Genomic DNA, 24,102 nt, shown 5'->3' on the forward strand with positions numbered 1-24,102 from the left:
AAACTTCTTGTTACCTACTTCCTGTATACCCGCTATGTGAAATTACATTATTTCAGTGATGTCTATTTAAGTCTGTGTAACTAAAACCAAATGAAATGGCTTACACTAAGTAGTTGTCCAATAAACATTTACTACAAACTAGAAAGTTGAGAAATGAATGATGAATTACTGCTGCTTTTCAAAACTATTCTATTATAGTACTTTCAGGCCAACTGAAACTCGGGTTATGCCTCCATATCTTAAAGTCTGTATAGACTATACGGTAGGGTGGATTGTCTTACTGACTTCCACTATCCCTTTCTCCTTTATAGAAGAGCACTACACATTCCTGCTCATTGCCTTACAGTACCTCATGTAAGGCATGTGCTTCTCCACCCACTGATGTTGGGCTTCATCATATGACTTATTTTGGCCAATAGAATGTTAGCAGAAGTGACACTGTGCCAGTTCAATGTAGAAGCCATTAAGAGACATCAGCTACTGCTACCATCTGTCCTGCTCTTTTCCCTCTACCATGGAAATAAATAACTCTTATTTATTGCTCCTTTCAAATAGATTATAAAATGAAGATGATAAAGCAGAGCTGAATCCCACTCCTGGGCATATACCCGGAGAAAACCATAATTCAAAAAGATACATGCACCCCAATGTTCATTGCAGCACTATTTACAATAGCCAAGACATGGAAGCAACCTAAATGTCCATCAACAGAGGAATGGATAAAGAAGATATGGTACATATATACCATGGAATATTACTCAGCCATAAAAAAGAACAAAATAATGCCATTTACAGCAACATGGATGGACCTAGAGATTGTCATACTGAGTGAAGTAAGTCAGACACAGAAAGACAAATATCATATGATATCACTTATGTGTGGAATCTAAAAAAAATGGGTACAAATGAACTTATTTACAAAACAGAAGTAGAGTCACGGATGTAGAAAACAAACTTATGGTTACCAGGAGATAAGGAGGAGAGGGATAAATTGAGAGACTGGGACTGACACATACACACTAATATATATAAAATAGTTAACTAATAAGAATATGCTGTATAGCACTGGGAACTCTACTCAGTACTCTGTAATGGCCTATATGGGAAAAGAATCTTAAAAAAAAAAAGAGTGGCTATATGTATATGTATAACTGATTCACTTTGCTGTACACCTGAAACTAACACAACATTGTAAATCAACTACACCCCAATAAAAATTAAAAAAAAAAAAAAAGCAGAGCTGAGCAAAGCTTCCACAGCTAAAGCCAATAGCTGACAAGATATATTAAAATCAACAAATTACGATCTACAGATAAGTAAATGTCTATTATTTTAAGTCACTGATTTTTCATTACTACATCAAATCTAACTTAAACACAGATTTTGGTGCCTAGACATTTGGGTGTTACTGCAACAAAACTGCCAAAAGATCAACCAATTATATTAAAAAACAAGCCTAAGATTATTACTTTTTCAGTCATTGTTAAAAGTATCTAGATAGAATCAGACTGAGAAAACATTCTCAGATTATTCTTCAAGTGGGTCCAAGGAGGAATTTGGAAAAAAAGACCTCCAAAGACTCAAAGAAAAATTCAGGGAGATCAGTGCACTGGAAAGCAATACAAGAGAGGAGTTGAACTAGGACGCTACTCTCAGGATGAAAAGTGCCTGTTATGTTTGCACAGTAGGATTTCAGAATTGCTATAGGCCAGTGACTGATGTGTACTTCCATTTTTCCCATTTCCAAGTCAGGGGGTTTACTGAGGTTTATTGTCTCTGTTCCATCATTATATGTTCTTTGTGGTTACGTGTCCTCTATGGCCATGATGGACACTCACTGTTTTAGCACATAAGTCTCTGCGTCAAGAGATACTAAACACAGTAGAATATATCATGAAATTCTGGTATTGAGTCGATGCTGTAATGGATGAAAATGTTGAGAGCTCCTTGGAGAGAATGGCAGTCTATTTTGTGTATAAGAAGCAAAGTGAGTATTCGTGACCAAGAGTACAAACTATGTTTGTCATTATTATTTCTCATTATTTACTCTCACTTCCTTAATATTAGATAGCATGTGTGTATATATGTTTATAAATATATATGTGTGTGTGTGTGTGTGTGTGTGTGTGTATATATATGTATCCCTATCTATTGTCCTGTTACTTACTGCTCCTCCTGTGGGAGGAGTTACATCCTCAACTCATTACTCATTGGTCAAGTCATTTAAGGTAACAGAATGTGGGCCAAAGTGACCATATGCCCCATATGAACTGAAACTTTAAAATGCATCTGTTTTTCTACCAGTAATCTTGCTCTGCCACAAGAGAAGCATGTTCCAAGTAGAAACTGCCCTTTAACCTAGGTTCTAGAATGGGAAAATGGGAAAACATGTGAAGTAGAGTGGTCACAGGCTGACAGAGCTCAGTGGAGCTACAGCAGCCAAAGCTGACTGATAGTCACCCAAACACTATGTGAATGAAAAATAAATTCTGCTGTGGTAAGCTCAGCATAAGATTTGTGTGCTCTACTGTTCTTGCAGCAAAATTAACTGATACGCAAGACAATCAAATTCTTGGTTCAACTGATATGCTATCATCTGTGAACTCAAAGAATATTTACTTAGTAGCCCCAGTGTTGTAAGCACAAGTATAACTTTGTGGGTATAAAGATTTTTTTAAGATATTCTTTTGTATTGCTCATAGTAAAATGAATATTGCTGTAGTAGAGAAACATTTACAATAGAATGTGCTAAATGCTATAATTATATTTTGGTTTACATTTGTGTGGAGTCAGAAGATCACCTAAATTCACCTGAGACAGAAATACAGAATTTGGGGAAGGATGTGCAGAGCCAGTAATAACTAACCTGAATCTTGAAAGTAATCAAGGGTTCACTGAAAGGACAAATTGAGGAAATATATTACAGACATAAGGAAACATAAGAATGAGGAGAAAAAGAGATATACACGGTGTTTGTAAATCTGTCATAGAAGCCTGGGTTGTTGGTAGGTACTGTACCAAAAAGTCAGTCAGTGCCAAATTAAAATAGACCTTTCTCATTGCACTAATGAGCTTGTGATTCACCTAGTAGAATGAATGATAGCAGGATGAAAAATGGCTTATAGATCCAGGGAGAAAGAGAAAAGCAGATTGTAAAAGTGCATGCAAGAAACTGAACTAAGACACTGTCATGAGCAATTAGAGAGGCAAGTTTCCCGTTTGCTTTGGAGGAAAAAGACCAGCAGGAATTTAGTTTCACTCTGATGCCCACAGGTTAGAGTCAGCCAAAGAGCAAAGCTGACACAATGTCGTTGCATCCACCCTGTGAGGATAACCGGAGGCACAGCCTACTTCTCTTGCTCATGCTAAGACACAGAATTTAGAAATCTGCACAGCTGAGCCAAGGTCAAGGTTCAGGAAAAAAGAGTAATACTGCAGCCTCTCTTAGCCACACTGTGCCTAAGGGTAACACTGCCCCTCTGTCTACATCCTGTGATCAGGATAAAGAGGAAGTGGCAGATAACTGTCAGGGACCAGGGTGGGTAGAAGGAGGTTAGGAGAAAAAGAACGTTTCTTACTCTGGATATTGACATCATTTTTATTTTTACATTCTTTTATTCACATATCCAGTGACTTTTCTTCATAATCTTTTAAGTCTCCAAGGTTCATTCTAAACTTGTTTGACCCCAACAGACAAGTGAGGAAGATTCATTATGTCTTGTTTTGGAAGTATGGAATTAGCCAGAAGGCTTGTGCAATCTCAGTCATAAGGAAATAAAACACTGTATCTTAAGTTCTTTGCAAACAAGTTTGAGGAAAGGCGATAGGACATCTATAAGAACTGGGGGTAAATATTCTGCCAAAAGTTGTAGTGGTGGGGTGGAAAGTTTATCACATAAGGAGAAAGACCTTTTTAGCAGACAGACATATTCAAAAGTAATGTGTATGTGTGTATATATATATATCTTTTTTATTTTCTATTTCACAGAAAAGTCAAAAGGAAGATAGCATCATGAAACTGTAACAGTCAGAGAACAGTGAAGTAACTGTGTCATCTCAAGAAGAACTCAGAGCAACATTAAAAACAGTCTAGAAGACTTTCTGAGAACAGAAATTCTGTGAGGTCAGCCTTTAAAATGTAACAAGATTTTCCCAGACACTAGGGCTGCTTACAAGAAGCAGCACAAGGGCACGTCCTCATTTCTTCATTTCTTTTTTCTGCCACCATCACGAAGGAAATCTGTTACTGCCATTAATGATAAATACGGATCTGTCGACAGATCCACCTTTTTTTTTCAGTCTAACATTTATTTATTTACCTTTTTTTGCAACTATAAATTACAATCACTAGTATACCTGTAATTCTTTATAGTGTGTTCAACTAAAGAATAAGCAAACACAGCATAGGTCAGTGGATCTGTACACATATCCACGTTTATAATAATGGTAGTAATAACAATACTTACAATGTTAAATTTTTCACAGTAGTACTTTTATTACTGCTTCAACTTTCCAGTAAAAATAAAAGAAATAAATATCACATTCTTTGTTTCCAAAGGACAAATTAATCCTTGTTTCTGTCTGTGGAAATGAAAGAATTCTTTAACTTTTCTAACACTCAGTTCTTTACAGTGACTGGAAAGAGAACTTAGAGAGAAGGACTTAAAATCAGGAAGACAGAAGAGATAGAAGAGGGAAGACTTGAGAATTCTCCAAGCATAAGGTTATCTTAGGAGCAAAACCAACAAAAGAATTAGAACATAATAAAAAGAGCCAAGGAAGTAAGCAAAGCTTTGATGAAGAGACATCTAATTCCCTTTGTGAGAAGGAGGTCTGAGCTCCCCAAAGAGAGTAGTGATAAAGACAGGAGCAGATCGATAAAAGATTTGAGACCTGGGGAATGGCTAGCACTTTGATTTGGGGGATGATTTTAACTCAGAAAGTTTGTGAGATAAATGCAGTATTATCTGCATAAAGCATAGTGTGTGGAAGAAAACAGAGCCCTGTGACAAAGACTGGTATTGAAAGCCTGAAAATTTCTGAGGATAAAACTGCAGGATGTTCATAGATGATCACCAGGAACCTCAGAATAAGAACCAAAGGAAGTATTTAATTTGCACACATGTTACAGAGGAGCAGGGGGTAAACTCTGCATAGCTGACCCAGGTTTGCCTGTATGAACAGAATGTGGAATTCTTAAAAATCAGATTTCATTTTTAGAAATCAAATGAGATTAGGGAAATGACAGAAAATGGATGGAAGGATCTGATAAAAAGATAAACAAGTCTGTTGTAACTAGTTTTCTTTTTTCGAGTACGTGTCTCATTTTCTGCTTCACATCCAGGGCTCTATGACAGTGAATACTTTCTGAACTGAGTCTTTTTTTGGTTTTGTCTGTCAATTACTTTCTATAGCAGTTACGTGTTCTCTTAGCTTCCACAGTAATATTTACGATTCATGTGTCTGGAGGTTAAGGAAGCAAGTGCTGGTCCGCGTGCCATAAATTAATGCTGTCTGTATAAAATTCATTACTCTGCTTTCACATACTGGAAAGGAATAATAATAATAATAAAATTGCTGTCATTGTCTGTGTCCTTTGCCGGCTGAGGCTGATGTGTAACAGCAGGTGCTTTAGAAAGAAATGCTGTTGGCACTCGTAAAGGCTGGCCAGCCACAGCTCCATCACTTTTGCTTAAGGAAACAACATTGTTTCCTTTGATGTTGAACTGTCAGAAGGGATTTTTGCAGAATAGCTCAGACAAACAAAGTGGCCCGACATGAAAACGATTTCAGAACCAGGAGTGACTACAGAATGTGAGAACATCACTGGTCAACGATCACATGAGAAGGGTCTTTTTAATGATCTGTCCTTAAGTAAACTTGCTAATCATAAAAACCTCTGCCTTTAGTCAGTTCCACTTGTTAGAGATATGATTGGATATATTTAAACAGCTGCAAAGCTCTGCATATGTGTAAATCAAAGCACGTCTCTGGACATTACATTGAAATATCCAGGATTAAGTGCAGGGTTTTGTTTAACCAGATGGTCATTTAAAAATGTTACTGTCATTTACAAAGCCATTTCCAGAACATATAGTCATAACTGACATTTCTTTAGGTCCTTACGGATTTCAAAGTGCTTTTACTCAAGTTATTTTATTTGATCCTCAAACAGGCATAAGGAACAATATCACAATTCCAGTGCTCCCTAGGAACAAAGTGAGGCTCAGAGAGGCTGAGTTCTGCCCAAAGTCATATATTCAGTAAGGAGCAGCCCTGTCACAAGAATCCTGACCTCAGCCCAGCCCTAAGACAGTTTTCTATGCTTCAATATGTTATGTGCAAGTGTTCTGAGATATTTCCAAGAGAATCTACGATTATTTGTAGGGGGTGGGGAGAGAAGCTGATATCTGTTGCATCAACAGAACTACCTGTGTCTGCACCCATCCTTACCTCGTTCTTTATGTCTCAGAAGATCTTAAAGCAGCTGCATTCACTCACCATTTCATCCCTAGAACACGGAGAAATCTCCTGTACCCAGAAGTTGAACAAGCAGACTTCCGGTTTCCAGTTCTGCACATAAGAAGCTTGCATGTCACCACTCCGTCCTAACAAGTGAAAAGCTGAACAGACTGAAAAATCAACAACTCTTCTTGGATACTAAAAGAGGGGCAGACACAGAACAAACTGCTGCCCCCAAGACCAGAGAGGCCAACAGGCAAATGCAGGAAGTCATGGCTTCCTTGAGGAGAGACGCCTGAGCAGATGCCACGGGTGGAAGCCAGGGCAGGAGTAGGAAAACCTGACCTGTAATTGAGGAAGTGCTGGAGGCACTGGATGGGCAAGTCTGAGAGTTCAAAGCTTCAAGGAGACTCAGTCATAGGGGCGCCCAAAACGCTGTGAGATGTACCTCCAGGAGCTCGGCCAGGTTCCCAGTGTACATATCTGAGAAAAATTCCCTCATGGTTTCTAACAGGGGAAGGGTAAAGAAGACATTGTAAAATAAGTCAGAGTGCTGTGTTCTTCTTAACAAGGCTGCCTTCAGGGAAAACTAGTTAACCAAAGCCTAACCTGCTGGGGAGTTATCTGAGCCTAACTGACCTGGGGAGGGGAAACACCCAACTCCAGCCCATTCTAGCCATCCTATTCCAACTAAGGGGGGAGAAAAAAACTGGGAAACACTTGTGAAGTTCACAGTCCAGAGGCATATGATTACTAAAAGACTGAATTAATCATTGGCTATATAGAAGGCTTCACCTCCCCAGAAATCTCACCATCAGATTACTAAAGGCCTATTCAAAGCAGTTCCTTTTAACTCAGTACATCATGTCTGGCTATCAAGAAAAAATTACAAAGCATGCTAAAAGGCAAAAATCACAACTTGAAGACAGAAAGCATCAGAACCAGACATGGCAGCAGAGATGTGGGAATGATCAGACTAGGAATTTTAAACAACTATGATTAAATATGCTAAGGGCTGTATTTAAGTCAAATAGACAATATGCAAGAGCAGATGAACAGTGGAAGCAGACAGAAGGAAACCCTAAGAAAGAACCAAAACAAAATGCTAGAGATTAAAAAAAAACAACAACCCTGTAACAGAAATTTAAAATGTCTTTGATGGACTTACTAGTAGACTAGACATGGCTGAGGAAAAAAGCTCTGAGCTTGAGGCTATCTCAATACAAATCTCCCAAACTGAAAAGGAAAGGGAACAAAGACTGAAAAAGAAAAGAAGAGAATATCCAAGGACTAAGGGACAACTACAAAAGGTGTAACATACACATAATGGGAATAACAGAAAGAGAAGAGAGAGAGAAAGGGATAGAAGAAATATTTGAGATAATAATGGCTGAGAATTCCCCCCCAATTAAGGTCAGACACCAAAACCACAGATTCAGGAAGCTCAGCGAACAACAACAGGATGAATGCCAAAAAAACTACACCTAGGCATATCATTTTCAAACTAGAGACAATCAAAGATAAAGAAAAATCCTGACAGAAGCCCTAGGGGAAAAACATTGTACAGAGGAACAAAGATAAGGATTCCATGTGACTTCTCTTCAGAAACCATGCAAGCAAAAAGAGAGTGGGGTGAAATAGCTAACCTGTTGAGAGAAAAAACACAGCCTAAAAGTTGTACAATATATGTTTGCTAAAATAATTTAACCGAACAGGTCTATAAACAATAGGATTTATTTAAAACTAACGCCTCCCCCAAAATAGTGAAATTCTATATATCTCAGGGGACTACTGAATCATTGTTCATTCCTCAGGCCCCAGTCCCACCCCACCTTCCACCCCCCACAACATCCACCAATGACAGTAAAAATTCAAAGAAAACATGTTCAGAGTCAAATCACCAATTTGGGACAGGACTTTGTGTAGTCTGAAAAATTATTGACTCAGTAATCCTTGCTTCCTAAATGCTAAAAACATGTTATGAAAACATATGTAAAGAGAATACAGGGGCTATGGGAAGGAACAATGTCTTTAGCTTTCATTAGATTCACAAATGAGGTCTCTGACCTCAAAAAATGCTTGAGTGTCTTCTCTGTTCATAAATAAAGCAACTATAGAAGGAGCTTCAAGACAGCAGAAGAATAAGACGTGGAGATCACCTTCCTCCCCACAAATACATCAGAAATACATCTACATGTGGAACAACTCCTACAGAACACATACTGAACGCTGGCAGAAGACCTCAGACCTCCCAAAAGGCAAGAAACTCCCCACGTACCTGGGTAGGGCAAAAGAAAAAAGAAATAACAGAGAAAAAAGAATAGGGACGGGACCTGCACCAGTGGGAGGGAGCTGTGAAGGAGGAAAGTTTCCACACACTAGAAGCCCCTTCTCGGGTGGAGACTGCGGGCGGCAGAGGGGGGAAGCTGCAGAGCCACGGAGGAGAGCGCAGCCACAGGGGTGCGGAGTGCAAAGCGGAGAGATTACCGCACAGAGGAGCGGTGCCGACCAGCACTCACCAGCCCGAGAGGCTTGTCTGCTCACCCGCCGGGGCGGGCGGGGGCTGGGAGCTGAGGCTCGGGCTTCGGTCGGATAGCAGGGAGAGGACTGGGGTTTGCTGCGTGAACACAGCCTGAAGGGGGCTAGTGCGCCACAGCTAGCTGGGAGGGAGTCCGGGAAGAAGTCTCGAGCTGCCTAAGAGGCAAGAGACTTTTTCTTGCCTCTTTGTTTCCTGGTGCGGAAGGAGAGGGGATTCAGAGCGCCGCTTAAAGGAGCTCCAGAGATGGGCGTGAGCCGTGGCTATCAGCGCGGACCACAGAGACGGGCATGAGACACTAAGGCTGCTGCTGCCGCCACCAAGAAGCCTGTGTGCAAGCGCAGGTCGCTATCCACACCTCCCCTCCCAGGAGCCTGTGCAGCCCGCCACTGCCAGGGCACCGTGATCCAGGGACAACTTCCCCAGGAGAACGCACATCGCGCCTCAGGCTGCTTCAATGTCACGCCGGCCTCTGCCGCCACAGGCTCGCCCCACAGCCGTACCTCTCCCTCCCCCGGCCTGAGTGAGCCAAAGCCCCCAAATCAACTGCTCCTTTAACCCTGTCCTGTGTGAGCTTAGAACAGACGCCCTCAGGTGACCTACATGCAGAGGCGGGGCCAAATCCAAAGCTGAATCCCAGGAGCTGTGCGAACAAAGAAGAGAAAAGCAAATCTCTCCCAGCAGCCTCAAGAGCAGCGGATTAAATCTCCACAATCAACTTGATGTACCTGCATCTGTGGAATACCTGAATAGACAACGAATCATCCCAAATTGAGGAGGTGGACTTTGGGAGCAAAGATATATATATATTTTTCCCTTTTTCTCTTTTTGTGAGTGTGCATGTGTATGCTTCCGTGTGTGATTTTGTCTATATACCTTTGCTTTTACCATTTGTCCTACGGTTCTGTCTGTCCGTTTTTTGGGGTTTTTTAAAAGTATAGTTTTAGCATGTGTTGTCATTGGTGGATTTGTTTTTTGGTTTGGTTGCTCTCTTCTTTCTTTCTTTTATATTTTTATTTTTAAAATTTTTTTAATAATTATTTTTTATTTTATTTTACTTTATTTTATTTTATCTTTTTTCTTTCTTCCTTTTTTTTCTCCCTTTTATTCTGAGCCATGTGGATGACAGGCTCTTGGTGCTCCAGCCAGACGTCAGGGCTGCGCCTCTGAGGTGGGAGAGCCAAGTTCAGGACACTGGTCCACAAGAGACCTCCCAGCTCCATGTAATATCAAATGGTGAAAATTTCTCAGAGATCTCCATCTCAATGCCAAGACCCAGCTCCACTCAACAACCAGCAAGCTACAGTGCTGGACACCCTATGCCAAACAATTAGCAAGATGGGAACACAACCCCATTCATTAGCAGAGAAATTGCCTAAAATCATAATAAGGCCACAGACACCCAAAACACACGACCAGACGTGGACCTGCCCACCACAAAGACAAGATCCAGCCTCATCCACCAGAACACAGGCACTACTCACCTCCACCAGGAAGCCTATACAACCCACTGAACGAACCTTAGCCACTGAGGACAGACAGCAAAAACAAGAACTACAGACCTGGAGCCTGTGAAAAGGAGACCCCAAACACAGTAAGTTAAGCAAAATGAGAAGACAGAGAAACACACAGCAGTTGAAGGAGAAAGGCAAAAACCGACCAGACCTAACAAATGAAGAGGAAATAGGCAGTCTACCTGAAAAAAAATTCAGAATAATGATAGTAAAGATGATCCAAAATCTTGGAAATAGAATGGAGAAAATACAAGAAACATTTAACAAGGACCTAGAAGAACTAAAGAGCAAATGAACAGTGATGAACAACACAATAAATGAAATTAAAAATTCTCTAGAAGGGACCAATAGCAAAATAACATAGGCAGAAGAACGGATAACTGACCTGGAAGATAAAATAGTGGAAATAACTACTGCAGAGCAGAATAAAGAAAAAAAACCGAAAAGAATTGAGGACAGCCTCAGAGACCTCTGGGACAGCATTAAACGCACCAACATTCGAATTATAGGGGTCCCAGAAGAAGAGAAAAAGAAAGGGACTGAGAAAATATTTGAAGAGATTACAGTTGAAAACTTCCCAAATATGGGAAAGGAAATACTTAAGTCCAGGAAGCACAGAGAGTCCCATACAGGATAAATCCAAGGTGAAACATGCCAAGACACATATTAATCAAACTATCAAAAATTAAATACAAAGAAAATATATTAAAAGCAGCAAGGGAAAAACAAGAAATAACACACAAGGGAATCCCCATAAGGTTAACAGCTGATCTTTCAGCAGAAGCTCTGCAAGCCAGAAGGGAGTGGCAGGACATATTTAAAGTGATGAAGGAGAAAAACCTACAACCAAGATTACTCTACCCAGCAAGGATCTCATTTAGATTTGACAGAGAAATTAAAACCTTTACAGACAAGCAAAAGTTAAGAGAATTCAGCACCACCAAACCAGCTTTACAACAAATGCTAAAGGAACTTTAGGTAGGAAACACAAGAGAAGGAAAACATCTACAATAACAAACCCAAAACAATTAAGAAAATGGTAATAGGAACATACATATGGATAATTACCTTAAATGTAAATGGATTAAATACTCCAACCAAAAGACATAGACTGGCTAAATGGATACAAAAACAAGACCTGTATATATGCTGTCTACAAGAGACCCACTTCAGACCTAGGGACACATTCAGACTGAAAGTGAGGGGATGGAAAAAGATATTCCATGCAAATGGAAATCAAAAGAAAGCTGGAGTAGCAATTCTCATATCAGACAAAATAGACTTGAAAACAAAGATTACTACAACAGACAAAGAAGGATGCTACATAATGATCAAGGGATAATCCAAGAAGAAGATATAACAATTGTAAATATTTATGCACCCAACATAGGAGCACCTCAATACATAAGGCAAATACTAACAGCCATAAAAGGGGAAGTCAACAGTAACACAATCATAGTAGGGGACTTTAACACCCCACTTTCACCAATGGACAGATCATCCAAAACGAAAATAAATAAGGAAACACAAGCTTTAAATGATACATTACACAAGATGGACTTAATTGATATTTATAGGACATTCCATCCAGAAACCACAGAATACACTTTCTTCTCAAGTGCTCATGCAACATTCTCCAGGATAGATCATACCTTGGGTCACAAATCAAGCCTTGATAAATTTAAGAAAATTGAAATCGTATCAAGTATCTTTTCCGACCACAACGCTATGAGACTAGATATCAATTACAGGAAAAAATCTGTAAAAAATACAAACACATGGATGCTAAACAATACACTACTTAATAACCAAGAGATCACTGAAGAAATCAAAGAGGGACTCAAAAAATACCGAGAAACAAATGACAATGGAAACACAATGAACCAAAACCTATGGGATGCAGCAAAGCAGTTCTACGAGGGAAGTTTATAGCAATACAATCCTACCTTAAGAAACAAGAAACATCTCAAATAAACACCCTAACCTTACACCTAAAGCAATTAGAGAAAGAAGAACAAAAAAACCCCAAAGTTAGCAGAAGGAAAGAAATCATAAAGATCAGATCAGAAATAAATGAAAAAGAAATGAAGGAAACAATAGCAAAGATCAATAAAACTAAAAGCTGGTTCTTTCAGAAGATAAACAAAATTGATAAACCATTAGCCAGACTCATCAAGAAGAAAAGGGAAAAGACTCAAATCAACAGAATTAGAAATGAAAAAGGAGAAGTAACAACTGACACTGCAGAGATACAAAGGATCATGAGAGACTACTACAAGCAACTCTATGCCAATAAAATGGACACCCTGCAAGAAATGGACAAATTCGTAGAAATGCACAACATTCTGAGACTGAACCAGGAAGACATACAAAATATAAACAGACCAATCTCAAGCACTGAAATTGAAACTGTGATTAAAAATCTTCCAACAAACAAAAGGCCAGGACCAGATGGCTTCACAGGTGAAATCTATGAAACATTTAGAGAACAGCTTACACCTATCCTTCTCAAACTCTTCCAAAATATAGCAGAGGGAGGAGCACTCCCGAACTCATTCTACGAGGCCACCATCACCCTGATACCAAAACCAGACAAAGATGTCACAAAGAAAGAAAACTACAGGCTAATATCACTGATGAACATAGATGCAAAAATCCTCAACAAAATACTAGCAAACAATCCAACAGCACATTAAAAGGATCATACACCATGATCAAGTGGGGTTTACCCCAGGAATGCAAGGATTCTTCAATACACGCAAATCAATCAATGTGATACACCATATAAACAAATTGAAGGATAAAAACCATATGATTATCTCAATAGATGCAGAGAAAGCTTTCAACAAAATTCAACACCCATTTATGATTAAAACCCTCCAGAAAGGAGGTATAGAGGGAACTTTCTTCAACATAATAAAGGCCATATATGACAAACCCACAGTCAACATCATCCTCAGTGGTGAAAAACTGAAACCATTTCCACTAAGATCCGGAACAAGACAAGGTTGCCCACTCCCACCACTATTATTCAACATAGTTTTGGAAGTTTTAGCCACAGCAATCAGAGAAGAAAAAAAATAAAAGGAATCCAAATCGGAAAAGAAGAAGTAAAGCTGTCACTGTTTGCAGATGACATGACACTATACATAGAGAATCCTAAAGATGCTACCAGAAAACTAGTAGAGCCAATCAATGAATTCGGTAAAGTAGAAGGATACAAAATTAATGCACAGAAATCTCTTGCATTCCTATACACTAATGATGAAAAATCTGAAAGTCAAATTAAGAAAACACTCCCATTTACCACTGCAACAAAAAGAATAAGATATCTAGGAAAAAACCTACCTATGGAGACAAAAGACCTGTATGCAGAAAATTATAAGACACTGATGAAAGAAATTAAAGATGATACAAATAGATGGAGAGATACACCATGTTGTTGGATTGGAAGAATCAACATTGTGAAAATGACTAAACTACCCAAAGCAATCTACAGATTCAATTCAATCCCTATCAAACCACCACTGGCATTTTTCACAGAACTAGAACAAAAAATTTCACAATTTGTATGGAAACACAAAAGACCCCGAATAGCCAAAGCAATCTTGAGAAAGAAAAACAGAGTTGGAGGGATCAGGCTCCCTAATTTCAGACTATACTACAAAGCTACAGTCATCAAAACAGTATGGTACTGGCACAAAAACAGAAATATAGATCAATGGAACAGGATAGAAAGCCCAGAGAGAAACCCACGCACATATGGTCACCTTATCTTTGATAAATGAGGCAAGCATATACAGTGGAGAAAAGACAGCCTCTTCAATAAGTGGTGCTGGGAAAACTGGACAGCTACATGTAGAAGAAAGAAATTAGAATACTCCCTAACACCATACACAAAAAAAAACTCAAAATGGATTAAAGACGTAAATGTAAGGCCAGACACTATTAAACTCTTAGAGGAAAACATAGGCAGGACACTCTATGACATAAATCACAGCAAGATCCTTTTTGACCCACCCCCTAGAGAAATGGAAATAAAAACAAAAATAAACAAATGGGACCTAATGAAACTTCAAAGCTTTTGCACAGCAAAGGAAACCATAAACAAGACCAAAAGACAACCCTCAGAATGGAAGAAAATACTTGCAAATGAAGCAACTGACACAGGATTAACCTCCAATATTTGCAAGCAGCTCATGCAGCTCAATATCAAAAAAACAAACAACCCAATCCAAAAATGGGCAGAAGACCTAAAGAGACATTTCTCCAAAGAAGATATACAGATTGCCAACAAACACATGAAAGAATGTTCAACATCATTAATCATTAGAGAAATGAAAATCAAAACTAAAATGAGGTATCACCTCACACCAGTCAGAATGGCCATCATCAAAGAATGTACAAACAATAAATGCTGGAGAGGGTGTGGAGAAAAGGGAACCCTCTTGCACTGTTGGTGGGAATGTAAATTGATACAGCCACTATGGAGAAGAGTATGGAGGTTCCTTAAAAAACTAAAAATAGAACTACCATACGACCCAGCAATCCCACTACTGGGCATATACCCTGAGAAAACCATAATTCAGAAAGAGTCATGTACCAAAATGTTCATTGCAGCTTTATTTACAATAGCCAGGACATGTAAGCAACCCAAGTGTCCATCAACAGATTAATGGATAAAGAAGGTGTGGCAAATATATACAATGGAATATTACTCAGCCATAAAAAGAAACAAAATTGAGTTACTTGTAGTGCGGTGGATGGACCTAGAATCTGTCATACAAAGTGAAGTCAGAAAGAGAAAAACAAATACCGTTATGGTAACACATATATATGGAATCTAAAAAAAAAAAAAAAAAATAGTCATGAGGAACCTAGGGGCAAGACGGGAAGAAAGACACAGACCTACTAGAGAATGGACTTGAGGATACGGGGAGGGGGAAGGGTAAGCTGGGATAAAGTGAGAGAGTGGCATGGACATATATACACTACGAAACGTAAAATAGATAGCTAGTGGGAAGCAGCCGCATAGCACAGGGAGATCAGCTCGGTGCTTTGTGACCACATGGAGTGGGGGGATAGGGAGGGTGGGAGAGAGGGAGACACAAGAGGGAAGAAACATGGGAACATATGTATAAGTTATTAGCTTTGTTATAAAGTAGAAACTAACACACCATTGTAAAGCGATTATACTCCAATAAAGATGTTAAAAATAAATAAATAAATAAATAAATAAAGCAACTGTGGTTCCTAATATCATGCGGAAATAAAGTTTTAAATCTGGGTGAAACCTGTGTGTCCTCACTTGTATTCCAATTTTGTTTTTGTTACGCAAGTTGGGTAGTGATAAATAACTTTAGTGTTAAGTAACTTTAATGATAACTTTTTTCCCCTTAAAAAATCACAAACAAGTGACAATTTCCATGTCATTATTAGGTCTAGTCACCTAATAATATAGGAATCCTAATAACATCAGGCAAGAATGGATATTTTAAAAAAATATTTATTTATTTATTTGGCTGTGTCGGGTCTTAGTTGTGGCACATGGGATCTTCGTTTTGGCACGTGGGACCTTTTTTTTGTAGCGTGCAGGCTCTTTGTTGTGGCCTGTAGGCTTCTCTCTAGTTGTGGCCCACGAGCTCTAGAGCACGAGGGCTCAGTAGTTGTGGCACGCGGGCTTAGCTGCCCCAAGGCATGTGGGATCTTAGTTCCCCGACCAGGGATTGAACCCGCATCCCCTGAACTGGAAGGCAGATTCTTGACCACTGGACCACCAGGGAAGTCCCAAGAATGGATTATTTAAAATGTTTATATTTATGGTCTCAAACCCCCAAATCCTATGTTTCACACTTTAACCTAGATTAGGTCCCTCTATAGTCCCTTGGTGTTTATGAAGTGTGTGCACATGAGCATGTGAGCATGTGCGTATGCGCGCGCGCGTGTGTATGTGTGTGTGTGTGTGTGTAGGGATAAAGGACCATGCATAATGAATTTGTTAAAATTAGTATTCTCTTAATTATCATTAATGATTTGTCTTAAAATTTCTATTTCACATTACAAAAGACGAGTAGTTTAATACAGTGTGTGAAGCCATCAAATGTATCTTATGCAGTCCACGGTAATTATTTTTCCTGAAAGCCTAAGTTTTCATTAAATCTTATAACCACATAGGGAGTGCAGTTAAATAGAATATTTCTAAGTTTATATAGCACATTGATTCAACATTCCATCACTGCGGAAATATATAAATGTGAAAATGTGACCAAAATGTCAGTACATTCCCAATATAACGAATACATCTGAAAATATCTTATGATTTATAAATAATCACATGGGAGCATAAATGAAATGAATAAACTTCTTTTTTCATCTTTGAACTTGTTTTTGTAGTTCCCTCTTACTGAAATAATCTTTGGCATTCTCTTTCAAAAATTTCCAGTCAAATTCTAAGACCCATTTTAAATGTCATTTCCCCCAGAAAGCATTTTTCAACTGTGTTACACAAAATTCATCCTCCCCCTTAGTTCTTGTGAACACCAGCTAATAGTATGTCAAAACACACAGCAGCCACTAGAGTGATGTGTGTAAGAGGAAAATCTGCATCCTACTTATCTTTCCATATCTTTCACCTAACATATCTCCAGATACTCAGTCAATGCTAAATGAACATTTGTTGAATAAATATAAGGAAGAAAGTGAAAGAATTCTCCCTTTTTTAAGCATGAATTATGTATCATACACCATGCTAGGCATCAAGGATATACAGATGTTGCCCTCATAGCTGGCAGGCTGTTAGCAGGATTCTTATCATGCAGGAGCCCCTGGTTATAACTTTCTATGCCTTAAAAATCTCTGTCTTAAAAGTTTGGAGAAGAGTTGAAAAATATTGTTTATTGAGTTTCTTTTTTTAGGCCAAACACCATATATGTTACTTCCTTAATCCTGTAAGTAACTGTGATTACTACGTACTCTGCCTTCTCTTTTTTGTACCCTACTCTCTCCCTAATCATAAGCAATATGGCCCAATTGCACTATAATACTCTCCATCTTCATCTTCCCTTCCTACTCTTTCATTCAACAGCTACCATCATCAATAACCTTTCTGATCATGGGAGCTCTAATTGCCAAGTATAAACAATATTATTTCACTCTACTTCTTCAACATCTCTATTGCTCATCACCCCTGCTTACCTCTACACTATGTTCATTTTATAAGTCACAATATAACTATTTTTTGTATTATTTAGCTGACATTTTCTGACCACTTCTTACAACCTGGACACCTTGTTACAGGTTACATACATTGTACTAATTTAATCTAACAAAATTTTATTAAGGACATTTGCTTTTATTCTAAAAATTGTCCCTATATTGTATTGAGAGGAAACTGAGGCTCAGAAAAGTTAAGGAATTTTCCCAAACTCAAACAGCTGGTGACCAGAGTAATTGAGATTCCAACTTAAATCTGCTATCTGATCCCAACCCCTCTATGTATATCCTTAATGACTGGATTATATACACACAGACCACTCCTTCTCTTGTCTCTGATTAGAGTCATCCTCTTTTGTGAATTTGTTTGGTGTATCCTCGATTTTGCTATAATAATAATGCTTTATATACTTTCCCCACATTCTCGTCACACTGCCTCTCACACTTACGCTGAATGACTGCTAAAATTTGGGGACACCTCTCCAGCTCACCCTACTCTCCCTGATAACTCCCCATCACCTGAGGATTCAGCTGAAAGGGTGGACATGGCCTCCATCTAAATACACATGGCTCTGTCTTTTTACCAACAGATGGTTTGATAAAGGATGAACAGCTGACCTAGTCCTTGTAAATGAGTTATCGTCCAAGAATTTGTTTCTATAACATAGGTGACTAGGACATAACAGTGAGATACAGCCGAGAGCCATGCTGTGTCAAACAGACAGAGAGTAACCTCAATTCCTGAATTACCAGATCGTAAATCAGGTCATTTAATAGGGTTGGGTGATACATATTCCTTGGCCGCTAAGAGGTAAACCTATGAATTTCTTTTTAGGTTTCATCTGGTTTTTGTCCTCTGCAGGTAACAATCACTATGAGAGAAAGAATTTAGTTGTAAGCATTAAACACTTGGAAGTGAGACGACATAGAGCAGAGTGAGGTTTTCCCAGTCCTGGGGCATAAGTAATAAGCACCAATCAACTAATTAACCTGTCCCCTGAGATTTCTAGGACCACAGAACTTGTGTCACATGAAGTTGATGCTTTAGGGGAATCAAATGCAACTGTAGCTTAATTCATATGAAAAAGAGAAAAAATCTAGTCTAAGATTGGGCAGCTTAAAACAGAAATGAGAATGAGAAATGAATTCATACCCTAATGGAAAAAAAAATATTGTGGGGCTCAAAGTGATGTTTTGCCAGAAAGCAATCATTTCCCATTCTAAACTACTGGGTGTCTTATTGTTTGACCTATATTTATAAGGTCTACTGATTCCCAAGAAGGATCATCCTAGCAAATTAAACATGGACATATGAGAGGACTTTAGGAACTGTAGAAACACATCCACCTGGATTCTTCTAACGTGCATCCTGTGTGAAAGCTTCCTGTAGGTATATCCCTTGGAAAAGCCTAATTAGTGTTGCTATGTGACAGGGGACATGCGGCGATAAGCTAAAGTATATTATGGAAGAGAAGTCCCTGCAGCCCCACTCCCACAGACCACTGTAAGTCACCAGGGCCCTCAGGCTAGAAGAGGCATGGGGAAGGCCACATGTTCGCTAAGCAATGAAGCTTTTCATTTTGGTCATTCTAGAACAGTTACTTGCAAGGCAGCCAAGTTGGAGAGTGATTCATGGGCAGATCTGACCAGGAAAACAAAACAAAACAAAACTGGAATTGATACAGAGTTCATGGAATGTTCAAGAGGGAAATTTTAGGTAAAACAAAACAATGTAAACACACACACACACACAGACTTAAGTTTAGCAGACACAAGCATGTGCTTCATGTTATCCAAATGAAGCAAAGTACCTCATCTCTTTAGGTAACAAAAAAGGCTGAAAGCAATGATAATTCAGTGAGACTTCATAATTACACAGCCCCTCTCTAGCACTTCCTTCAGAGGAGTTTGGAAGCACAGAGACCAGGTCAGCCCTCCTTATAAACAACCCACCAGGCAGTCAGATTTGCTAAACAAGAACATTCTCCCTCGCAGGTTTCAGTTCTCTGATCTGATGCTCTGGCAAGTTGCTGCCCCAGAGAGCTCTTCCTGGCCCTACCAAATTTGACTTCTGTGACTGAGAAAGTCACCTTGTCCCTCTGTCATTCATATTCCCTAAGGATACAAGCATGATCTCCCACAAAGATATTTGTAAAGATTAAATGAGTTAACAGATACACAGTTTTTTGAAGAGTCCTGGGTACATTATAAGCACATGGAAACAAGTTAACTCCTATGGACTCTCTCTTATAAATGAGGAAACAAAGCACGGAGTAGTGAAATAACAGACACACAGTTATACCACTAGTAAATGCTCAGGTTAGAAATTAAATGCAGGCATATCTGATTCCAAAAATTATTTTCTTAATAACTTTTCATAACCATATAATCATATTGTGTTTCTCTGTCCAAAATTGTGTATCTGTAGCTTTGGGGGTGATTATTTTTTTCTCATTTAGCTCAAATTTTGCAGGATAATGAGAAGAAGCACCTGGTCTGTTCTTGAGGGCCAGAGAAGGCATAACAGCTAGAGATAATATCACTTTGCAACTGGGATGCAGCATGTGATGTGGCCACACATAATCTTCCATTGTGGACAGAATGAGTATAGTTGTAGTTGAAATGGTAACAGCTAGATCATATCAGGTGAAGGCCAATTTAAATTTTAGTCATGGGAAAAATACTTTCTAGACAAATAGTAGAATATAGTAAAAAATTTGGAAGTGTCTTCATCTTTTTCTTCCATTTCATTTCTCTATTTAAAAAAAAGGGAGGGTCTTCCCTGGTTGGCGCAGTGGTTGAGAATCTGCCTGCCAATGCAGGGGACACGGGTTCGAGCCCTGGTCTGGGAAGATCCCACATGCCGCGGAGCAACTAGGCCTGTGAGCCACAACTACTGAGCCTGTGCGTCTGGAGCCTGTGCTCTGCAACAAGAGAGGCTGCGACAGTGAGAGGCCTGCGCACCGCGATGAGGAGTGGCCCCCGCTTGCCACAACTAGAGAAAGCCCTCGCACAGAAACGAAGACCCAACACAGCCATAAATAAATAAATAAATAATAAATAAATAAAGAGAGAGCTTTGTTTAAAAAAAAAAAAGGGAGGACGTATAATCCAGTTATATCCATTTCTCACCATACAAATGAGAGAAACATGACACACAAAGACATAAAAATAAAAGTATTCAAAGAAATGAAGATTAGGGTCATTGTTCTGTTGTCCCAAAGAGTAAAATAATCATATTCAAAGTGTCTGAAGCTAACTCTATTCCTTGCTCTTGGAATCTATTGTATTCACTTTATCTTGTCCAATAAATTCTGTGTTTTATTTAATCTAACTCTCTGCCCACCACCCACTCCCCTAATGACCATCTTACGAAAATCCCAAGCTCACCTTGAAGTATCAAACGTATTAGCCTCCTTCTCACCTCCTCAGTCCACTTCTGTATCACACAGGCAACTTCAGCTCAACATGATCAAAGCTGAATCTGCTGCAGTTTGGCTAACAGTTCAAAGAGTAGGTCCTGGAGTCAGACTGCCTAGGAGGCCGCATACGGGCTGTACTATGGTGTGACTTCCAAACTGTGTGACTTCGGTGTTTCTTAGACTCTCTGTGCCTCAGTCTCGTAGCTCTAAAACACACTCCAGCAGTACCTATTTCAGCTCGTTTGTGTGGGGTTTAAACGAGATAATACATAGAACAGTGGCTGGTACATGGTAGGAGCAAAATAAATGTCAGCTATTAGTTATTATCTATCTCCCTCCTGCATCCTCTATTTATATTATAGATCTAGTAACTCAAAGTAGAAACCTAAAAATTATCTATTTGTATTTCCTCATTTTGATTCACTAATCTCTTCATGAATATCTGTTTTAATTGTTACAACTTTATGGTACATTTCATGTATGGAAGAATAAGCTCTCTCATCACTCTTCCTTTTCAAAATTTTATTAGCACCATTAAAGGTTTTCTAAATATCTTATATTAATATTTTTCCTTGGAAATTTTTGTTGAAAGTACATATAATTTATAGCTCAATTTAGGAAGAAATGACATGTTGAAACTATTAAAGATTCTATCAGGAACATGGCATCTGTCTCTCGTTCTTAGTAATTAGATAATTAGTAATTAGATAATATAAATAAGTAAATAAGTAGTCAAATATGTATAGCCTTCATTATATGGGTTTTGTACATTTTATGTAAATTTAATTTAAAATAAACTCATTAAAATTGTACATTTCTATGACTGACTTGTGCCCCTCCCCAAATTCATATGTTGAAGTTCTAACCCCCCAACGTGACTGCCTTTGGAGATAGAGCCTGTAAGGAGGAAATTAAATTTAAATGAATTAGTAAGGGAGGGGTCCTGATCCAACAGTACCATTGCCCTTGTAAGAAGAGACACCTGAGCGCTCAAGCGGTCTCCCCACCTCATTTTCTCTCATTCTCTCACTCCCCATTCGCCTCACACACAAAGAAGAATCATGTGAGCATTGAGTCAGAAGGCAGCTAGCTGCAAGCCAAGAGAAGAGGACTCAGAATGAAACCAACTTTGCCTGCCACTGATCTAGGACTTGCTAGCCTCCAGAGTTGTGAGAAATAAATTTTTACTGTTTAAGCCGATTAGTCTACGGTATTTTGTATGGCAGCCCTAGCGTCATACATATAGTCACTATCCTGCTCGTACATCATTCAGCAGCCCTTCATTTGTTCCCTGCCCCATTCTTTTTACTTCAGCAATCTGAACTTCTCAGTTCTCTGTCCTCACTTCCTTCCAGTGGTGTCTTTTAGGTCTAGAATGCACTTCTCCTTTGTTGGCATTTCATCCAAAAAGTCTCCTAGAGTTTATTATCTTACAAAATATATTTTACTCTTCCACATTATTTTACCATGGTATACTATAATGATATCTTTGTTTCCCTTTCAAATTGTGTTTCATGAGTTTCTTGAAAGGATGGTCTGTGCTTTATTCATCTTCACATTTTTTTTTTTTTTTTTTTTTTTTTTTAATATCAATGGCATGTTACTGAGTTTAGAAATTTTTTTTGTTTATTTATTTATTTATGGCTGTGTTGGGTCTTTCGTTTCTGTGCGAGGGCTTTCTCTAGTTGTGGCAAGCGGGGGCCACTCTTCATCGCGGTGCGCGGGCCTCTCACTATCGCGGCCTCTCCTGTTGTGGAGCACAGGCTCCAGACGCGCAGGCTCAGTAATTGTGGCTCACGGGCCCAGCCGCTCCGCGGCATGTGGGATCTTCCCAGACCAGGGCTCGAACCCGTGTCCCCTGCATTGGCAGGCAGATTCTCAACCACTGCGCCACCAGGGAAGCCCCTTCACATTATTTTTGTATAAAACAATTGCTTATATGGAAGTGGCTGCATTAATTAATTAATTAATACATTAAGGAATACATTTCCTCCACCAAAGGTAACATAGCTGATAAGTTTTAGAATATTTAAAGCAATGTCTGAATGATTTTGAAAAACAGTCCTATATATCAGCCTGTTTCTTAATACTTATCTATCTTCTCTTTACTGGAGTTTAAGGAAACAATTTTATTTTATTTTTAGTTTCAATAATATTTTGTTTAATGCAACATGTCCAACATATCATTTTGACATTGTAATCAATATGAAAAACAATTTATTTTTTTTTACTTAACAGAAATTTCTTTTCACACAGTTCTGAAGGCTGGAAAGTCCAAGATCAAGATTCTGGCAGGACTGGGTTTCTGGTAAGAGTTCTCTTCCTGGTTTGCTAATACCTGCCTTCTCAATATGTCCTCATATGGCAGAGAGAGGGAGAGAGGGAGAGAGAGGCAGGGTGGGGGGAAGAGAGATCTGGTGTCTTTTCCTTTTTTATAAGGATACCAGTTCTATTGGATCAGAGCTCCACCTCTATGACCTCATTTAATCTTTATCACCTCCTTAAATATTGTCACACAGCTGGGTTAGGGTTTTATCACATAAATTTTGGAGGACATAATTTGGTCAGAATGGCCATCATCAAAAAGTCTACAAACAATAAATGCTGGAGAGGGTGTGGAGAAAAGGGAATCCTCCTACACTGTTGGTGGGTATGTAAACTGGTACAACCACTATGGAGAAGAGTATGGAGGTTTCTTAAAAAACTAAAAATAGAACTACCATATGATCCAGAAATCCCATACTGGGCATATATCCAGAGAAAACTGTAATTCAAGAAGATACATAAACCTCGATATTCATTGCAGCACTATTTACAATAACCAAGACATGGAAGCAACCTAAATGTCCATCGACAGATGAATGGATAAAGAAGATGTGGTACATGTACACAATGGAATATTACTCAGCCATAAAAAGGAATGAAATAATGCCATTTGCAGCAACATGGATGGACC

At 38.9% G+C, this 24,102-nt stretch overlaps 1 pseudogene; it reads right to left on the reverse strand.

Moving 5' to 3' along the window:
* Positions 1–5,528: 5,528 nt before the first annotated feature.
* LOC118892033 overlaps positions 5,529–24,102 on the reverse strand; it is a 172,198-nt pseudogene continuing 153,624 nt past the window's right edge.

The sequence above is a fragment of the Balaenoptera musculus genome, chromosome 3 (assembly GCF_009873245.2).
Source record: "Balaenoptera musculus isolate JJ_BM4_2016_0621 chromosome 3, mBalMus1.pri.v3, whole genome shotgun sequence".
Classification (NCBI taxonomy): Eukaryota; Metazoa; Chordata; class Mammalia; order Artiodactyla; family Balaenopteridae; genus Balaenoptera; species Balaenoptera musculus.